The sequence below is a fragment of the Opisthorchis viverrini genome (genome assembly GCF_000715545.1).
Source record: "Opisthorchis viverrini unplaced genomic scaffold opera_v5_181, whole genome shotgun sequence".
In the NCBI taxonomy this organism is placed as follows: domain Eukaryota; kingdom Metazoa; phylum Platyhelminthes; class Trematoda; order Opisthorchiida; family Opisthorchiidae; genus Opisthorchis; species Opisthorchis viverrini.
In genome coordinates, this window is record NW_008751840.1 from 506,178 (window position 1) to 514,003 (window position 7,826).

The following is a 7,826-nucleotide window of genomic DNA, read 5'->3' on the forward strand; positions in this document are numbered from 1 at the left end:
TGAGATTACGCAAACGTGGCCACTTTGAAGAGGTGTACAAATGAGTCAACACGTAGACGATCGGTACTGTAGGACAGTGTCCCCTGAAGGATGGTGGTTTTACCCGCAAGACAGCTTAATCCAGTTTTGTTATGCTTTTGAGGTTACTCAGCATAATTATAAGGCCAGTCTACGTCGTTTAGTGCACAGGAACCTGTCGGAAACTTGATATCGTGATTCCATTAGTAAGTCCCTTGAAAAGCGATCAAATCAATATTCATGTCAGTCGAATAACATTATAAGGACGGCATGCATCAGATATGCATTTCATGCGTATATATATATATATATATATATATATATATATATAATATCACAAAAGCTTCTAACCGCGAAACAGGATGATTAAAACGATTCACTGACTTCATTCACGCCTATGATTTCACCACCAATCACTTCGGTATGCCTGTAATGCTTGGGAAAACCCTACCCGCAATAGATCGTGACGCAAGCCGTCAGTGCGACCTGTGCTCATCCAGCCCCTGCGTACTCGCACAGTCCTCACAGTGAACTCTGGTGATCCGAGGCTACAGACTTGCGCCTCTTCGCAAAGTCTTGGAGTCAACAAAAACTATTGTCACCCAGTTCACAACTAAGTGGTTTTGACATTTATCAGGCCGCTGTCAGCACCAAAATACGGGTGTTATGTAAGCTGAAGATAAATCTGTCTGTGTGGTTTGTGGGTGAATCTGACAAACCGAAACTAAGTCTTCACCACTGGAAATCTTCCAGAAAGGCATATTTTCAGTGTCCTGAGATTTAAACGGACAGGAGACATCTTGTATCTTTACAAACCGATTATCCTTTATTTCCAGGTGAGAAGCGTCCTAAATGATGACAAAGCAAGAGAAACACTGTACTCATCTCATTTGCGTACAGCAACAAAACACCTCACAATCAAACTTCGCCCAGACCACCTAACACGTTTTCAGATGTGAATTTAGTTATTAGGCTTCAGGAAAGCTAACGCCTCTCTCAGATCTCTGGGACGAAATATTTGTCATCTTGCTAAAATTTGAAAGAAAAATTGAATCAGAGTCGGTGTTATATCGCAGATCATATGGCTGAGTCTAGCCAACAGAATCGGACGCTGTTCTGACATGAATCGATTGATAGTTCATGATCTTTACCATTTCAAAGCGGATAATGCTGTTTGAAAATATGGCCCAGAATAGAATGATCTTTGTAGCGAGAGAAACTGCATTTCCTTTAGAGTGTTGCCGGAAGAACCTCGTGAAAACAAAGTCAATCCATCCTGTGTCAATCGAAGCATCCCAGTCTCCTTTGTATGTTCAACTCCGCCAAGCATTCATCAGGCGATTTCCGCATCTCAGGATTGAGTGAAACACGATTTTTGAATGATGTTATCAAGGTTAGACAAACGGGACCCAGGTAACGCTCGGTTATCGGTACACACACTCCTACAAACAACCGGAAATCGGAGAGCCGTTGCACGAAACCTGCCACTCAGCTGACGTGGCAACGTTGGAACGATTGCACACCCAGTCCTGCTACCTGGGTGGCATGCACATAAGCCATGTAGGGCACGTTATTAATGGAAGACGGTAGGTTCATCCTGAGGGCATCTCCCAATCAACATGGCAAGAAATTAGAAATGGATTATCGAGTGCTTAGTGCGATTTGTGATAATTACAATACTAGCCATGGTAGCATCCGGAATGAACTGGTGCTTCGTTACAATAAACTACGTTTAAATCTGTTCCACCGCTGATCTTAGAATGACAAAAACGATTTAAAACCGACTGACCACCATTTAAATTGAATTTATACTTCGAAGTATTGCAGTGAAGTTTCCAAATGCTTCGTGTTCCTTCTCACTATTTCAAGGACCGATTCCTGCCTTATGGGTTATTGCAACTTTCAAGATCAAAGCCTTCAGATTCTCAGATTGCACCATGTACATAGCAGTAGATCCAGTTAAATTGACCAAAAGTAAATTTTTATTGGGATCTTGCGGCACTTACTGCGAACGAAAACAAAGAGTCGTGACCACTTATAGCAAAACATGGCATACTTTCATTGTCGCTGTCTGGCGTATCTGCTGCCGCGTTCCAAGCTGTTTTTATACAGCATATTGAGAAGTTGCTCCACAGTACAGCTAAATGTCAAATCAAGAGTATTGTTAAGGGCCAGCAAACTGTTTCAGTGGAATTTGGGCAGCAATTTTTTGGGTGTCACGATCACTCCGGCAGAGACAGCCGCCATAGTGTAGAGATTTTACCCTCTCCACGGGCTGTCTTTGTAGGGGGAGGACCAACGTTTTGAATCTGAAAAGAAAAAGTGCATTTCTTCAAAGCTTTAGCAAAACGATATTAGCTGGGATGTTGTCTTCCTAGACGCTTGTTTTAGGTTTCACTACCAAGGTGCAGACTGGCGGATTTTCTTGAGAACTTTCCTATGTGGTTTAAATTCCGGAAAGATGCTAGCAAAGCAACTTGGTTCAATTAATCACCAGTGGTAACTAAGTTTGGTAACTGTGTGGTATCGTTTCAACTTGCTTAATCTGCTGACGGTGATTTCCCAAACTGTCGAGGGAATTCGTACACATAATGACTTGAAAACAACCCAGCAGCATTTACTGTTTTGTATGTTTGTCTAACGATGTACAATCTGGTACTAGGTTGGTGGAAGTGCGAAAATTACAAATGAGGCGCGAATCTATAAGCTTTTAGTTCTCACTTGTGAGCGAACAGTATAATGTTCAGTTATTGGCGCGAAAACCGAAACTTTGATCCACCTCAGGATTCGTGCGATCTGCACTTTTGTTGAATCACATACACATTGATCCTTGACTGTTGATGATCTGATCGACTCGAAAGATCTGCTCTTGACTGGCTCTTCGAAATTTCTCCGTGACCTACAGTCATGGTTATTAAGCAGTCTAGATTTAAATTAATATGGAGTCTAGAAGTTATAACTTATTCGCCATTCTTTTAACGACCAACAAAGGCATCATTCGAGCTGGCTTGGAATGCGCAATTTAAATTATGACTTACCTGCAAGATCTTCACGGCGAGCCAGTGGTTAACCCTAGATATGAGTTTAAAATCATGGTTCTAAATTTAGGAGTTCACCATCTCCATACGAATGAAAATTATTTCGTTTCTTGAATTCAGTGCATATTTTCAGGTTGGGATGTGTTGAAGAAAGGTCACTTGCCACCTCTTCCCTTATTACCATGTAGAAGGAGTCATATTTCTTTTTTAACAGGAAAAACCAATATCGGGCTCAGTGAGGTACCTAAGATTATCATGTTTTTCAACAAATATCTCTGACTTGGTGCAGAGGGATTCACGTTGGTATCGATTCTGTAACCAGTGCATCTGACGTGACTGCTGAATAAGTGTTTATAGCCTCCATTGATTATTCATATTTGTCTTTTGCAGTATAATCGTGTCTGACCAGCACATCGTCGGTGGATTGACTGATAATTTGAACCTAAAGTTCACACACCGATTTCTTTCGGCAGTGAACTGTGTTGTCAGGCTGGACGGTGGGATAATGCTTTATTTGACTTGGTGTAGAGTTTCAAATCAAACTTGTCTTTTGTTCGTCAACGGTTGCCGGAAATAGCCTCTAAGCTGGGTAGAAATTATTCAGTCAAAACCAACGGTTGGTTGTTGAGCGATAAAGTGAGTCACGCGAGTCTCATTTTAGCAGAAAATCAACGCCACTTGGTGAGGATTGTCTTGTTGGTTCTGCGTCCTTATTTGGAGCAATGTAAATAAACCACGGACGCCCAGTAACCAGGATATTCAAGCATCAGATAAATTTTAATCGAGCGTGATTCGTAGCCTCGCCTGCAACCATCCATATAAGAACCAGAAGTACTTTAGCTGTCAACCGTAAACCCATCACCATAAAATTACCGAACTTGCTCTCCTGAATTATCAGCGACAGCAGAAAAAGTGTCACGAAAGAGGCCATTTTTAATCGATTTAACGCAGCGTATTTCAGTAGTAAACTCACTCTGTGGATGGACCGCATTCAGTCGGTCGCTTTAATTAATAACCCTAAAAGGCAACAACTGTAACAGTACTATTAACAATAATAGTACAATGAAGATGCTACTTCAGAAGGTATATGCAACTAACTACTGGACCGTGATTTTGGCTTTTTCTAGTCATAATCTCCGTCCAAGTTAAGTAGCTCCTGGAAACTATTGGAAAGCCATAACGACTGCTGCATTTCAGTCTGAATCAGCTACACTGCTTCACTTAGGAGCACCAGAAATATGCGAATGAAAAGCATTGACAGTAAAGTGTCTGGCATAAGGAAAGTAGATGGGACTCATCATTTTTCGAACAAAAACGCCAGCTGGTGCAGTTCAGTCCTTTATTAGCACCAATTCGTCCTTAACTTGAATGTGGCTTTAAGTCTTACCCATTTTCATTCAATTTAGGGCAATAAATCCTAAGCATAGGCAGAAAGTTGCTCACATTTTGATCCCTTGTAACTATCCATACAAACATATGCAGTGCAGTATAATACAACCTGCTGGTGTCCCTAGAGTAAGTTTTCCTAATTATTTGATTTAGCAGGGCATATTGCACACGAGCAACTCCCAGGTTCTTTTACAAAGACTTGCAATAAGTTACAGAGCATATGGCCTGATTTCATCATTACGACTGGTGGATAACTCCACAAATTAATCTCGGTGCGTGGGAAGATACGAGTGTGGTTTGGCGGCTTTTCCGGGCTAACATGATTCTCTGTTTGTTCACCATCCTAAAATTCAAAAATGCTACGTTTCCCACAATTTGAATTCGTTCACAGTATGAATATGCTGGCGTTCAGGCAGAGCTGTTCATGCGGTCCATCAAAAGACTAACGCAGTTCGAACCCATTTTCACTCCAACTTCAGGTTCCATAAACATGCCTGCCACTCTGCTGAGTGACTGGTGGTGAACAATCCGACTGTTGGTTATAACTCGGTTAAGGGGGTAATTTGAACGTTCTCCAAATAGTGCAAATATGCAGTCTAAAATAATACTGCGAAGGGCGCCGACTTTATTGACCGGTAATAAGGTAGGCCTAAGTCTCAACGCCAGCAGTTTTGCCACAAATAAGGCTTAAAAGATACTGCGTTGCAAGCCAACATTTTTAACTCCTTGAAAATAGCCTGCGGAGGCAGAATGGGGCAGAAAATGTAAGCACACTATATCACTTTTTCCGTTACTGCCAACAGATTCAGTAAACTAGAGAATCATATTGCATAACATTAATAAAATATTTTCAAAGTTCGTTGACACTGGATGGGAGGCTGGTATACTGCCTAGTCGGTCGGACATCGTAGAAGTGAATAACCAGGTTGTGACTGGTACAGTAAAACTAACGTAAAATTATGGTGTCATGCCATGCTGTCAAACTGCAGTGCACTATAGGAGAATGTGCGATGTTTTTCAGGCATTCTTGGCAAATGCAGTGAAGCTGCATAGGCCCTAGTGCCGCATTTCAATAATCGGGAAATGTACTGTACAGCGAACAAATTCAACAAGAAGTGGGGGAATAAGAGACAATTGCTTGGGATTTGAATACCACACGGACAGTGTCATTTTGTGACCTTAGGTGGTTGATTGGGTGGCTTTCTTTGGAGGACCGAATCCCTCCCAAAGAATTTTTTCCCGAGACACGTTCGCTCCTCGTAAATTCTACTGTGCAGTGGAGATATATTGTATGTTGCTACCTCAAAAAATTGACCGATAGTGTCGTGATTTCGCAAACCTTTTTCAAACGGCCGTACTCGCAATAACGGATGACTTTTAAGAAGCTTTCTATATCAACCTTCTTTCGATATATCAACTTCCCGTTGACTAAATTACCTGTATAGAGGATGGCTCGACCATATTTACAATTTATGATTCATCTTGGCCAAGTAACCCAGTGTCAGCCGTCCTCAGTATTTTGCGAAACGGCGATGGAAATCATTGAGATGGACTTGATCAGGTCAGTTTAATCCGGATAGCAGGTTGTGTCAAACGCAAAAGGGCACTTTTTCCAGGAGACTTCATTGGGGGTGAACGCAACTAAGAACAGACCAAAATTGATTCGTGAACTTCTACTCGCAAGAAATCGTCAACAGTTTCCTGTTGTGAAACAGATACGTAGAACCACCATGTTTACGCTCATGTCGTAGCGTATCAGAAACTTAACGCACAGTGAGGGAAATTCCTTGCTCATAAGCCTCGCCCAGCCAAGTAACTTACCTTTAGAACAACTGAAATGGAAGCATAACCATGGCAACAACCACCACAGCAACAAAAGCTATCAGAGGGGAAACACATCAATCTCGCCTCTGTCTAGGCACTGGATGCGATTGGTTTTACCTCCCTTCATTCTGTTTGAAGTCGAACCATGCCCAACCCCGATTGGCTCTGGACCAATCATACAGCCATACACCCGATATTTTCTGCCCTCGATCTACGCTGTTCCGGTGGAACTACCAATGGAATGCGTCCTGGAGACGGACATGATCGTTCGCCTGATTCTGACTATTGATCTGCTGACAATTCAAGCACTAGAGCACTGTTCTATTGTTTACCGGTTTACTTGAGAAAATCTGAAGGTTCGTTTACTCCTTTATATAGAATACTGATAATCATGGGGGATTCCTTCCGGCCACTGAATACAAGGAGCTGGAGTGCTCAGTCTGGCAACTGGCTACGTCAGACAACCCTGAAAAAATACTTCCTGAAAATAGCCCAATACTTATAAGAAATTGGAAGTTTCACTTGAGACTATGTGAAGCGTGATGGAATTTGTAAAGGCGCATGGCAGTGCAGTTGTAAATAGAGAGTTCCTTGTGGCTGTCGTACTGTAACAAACACTGATGTTGCATTGTGCTAACACTTATTCGACACCGGTGACGGAGTGGATTTGGTTTTGGCGGGACGATTCGGCTCCGTATCTTTTTTGACATTTTCAACTTCCCTGATATCGAACAGCCTATAGGCAACTGTTAAAGAGGTGAAAACCACGATAATGATTCTTTAGAAAATCAGTGCCAAAGAAAGTATTCGAGCTCTCCTAGGTGCCATGAATTATACGTGGCAGAAAGGCACCTATCCTACTCAAGGCCTGTTGAAAGATGAATAATGAGTATCACATGAATAATGTATGAGCTAAGGTTTATCTTTAAAGCTATATAAAGGTTAAGGTGGCACTTGGCCAACGTCATGTTAGTAATGTGAGGTAATTCGGCATTTAATGGTGCAGGTTTCCCACTGAATAATTATTTGGAATGATTTTTCGCTGGGTGAATGGTTACGACACTTGTTTGAATAGTATCAGTCGGAAGAAGCATTTTGGGTCTGCGAGGGATCTTGGTTACCGAAGAAATCGTGCGACGCATTAATCCCCGATCTCCTGGTCCATGAAGTAGCGCGACTTTAGGGCTGTATTTCCAGCAACTTGTATTGACAAATGGTAATCTGCTTTGTCTATGTGGGTAACACTGCAACACAACCTGTATAGTATGTCGAAAGAGCTTGCCAGCGCTCAATCCTGTTTATACTGCTGACAAAAGTCTTCTCTAACTGTCTTAATGACACTTAAACAGCGGTCTCGGGTGTGCGTGTAAAAAAAAGCAAGTTGATGATTGGACGGTCTGATTTCGATACCTCATACGTATTTTCAGTAGGCCAAATGTATACCTCGTGGTTCAGAATCAAACGAATAAGACCTTTTTCATAACTTTGTCGAACACTCCTCGATAGGCGAATGGCTTCACTCCTCTAAATGCTCCTCAAGTAGGCGAAATTATGAAC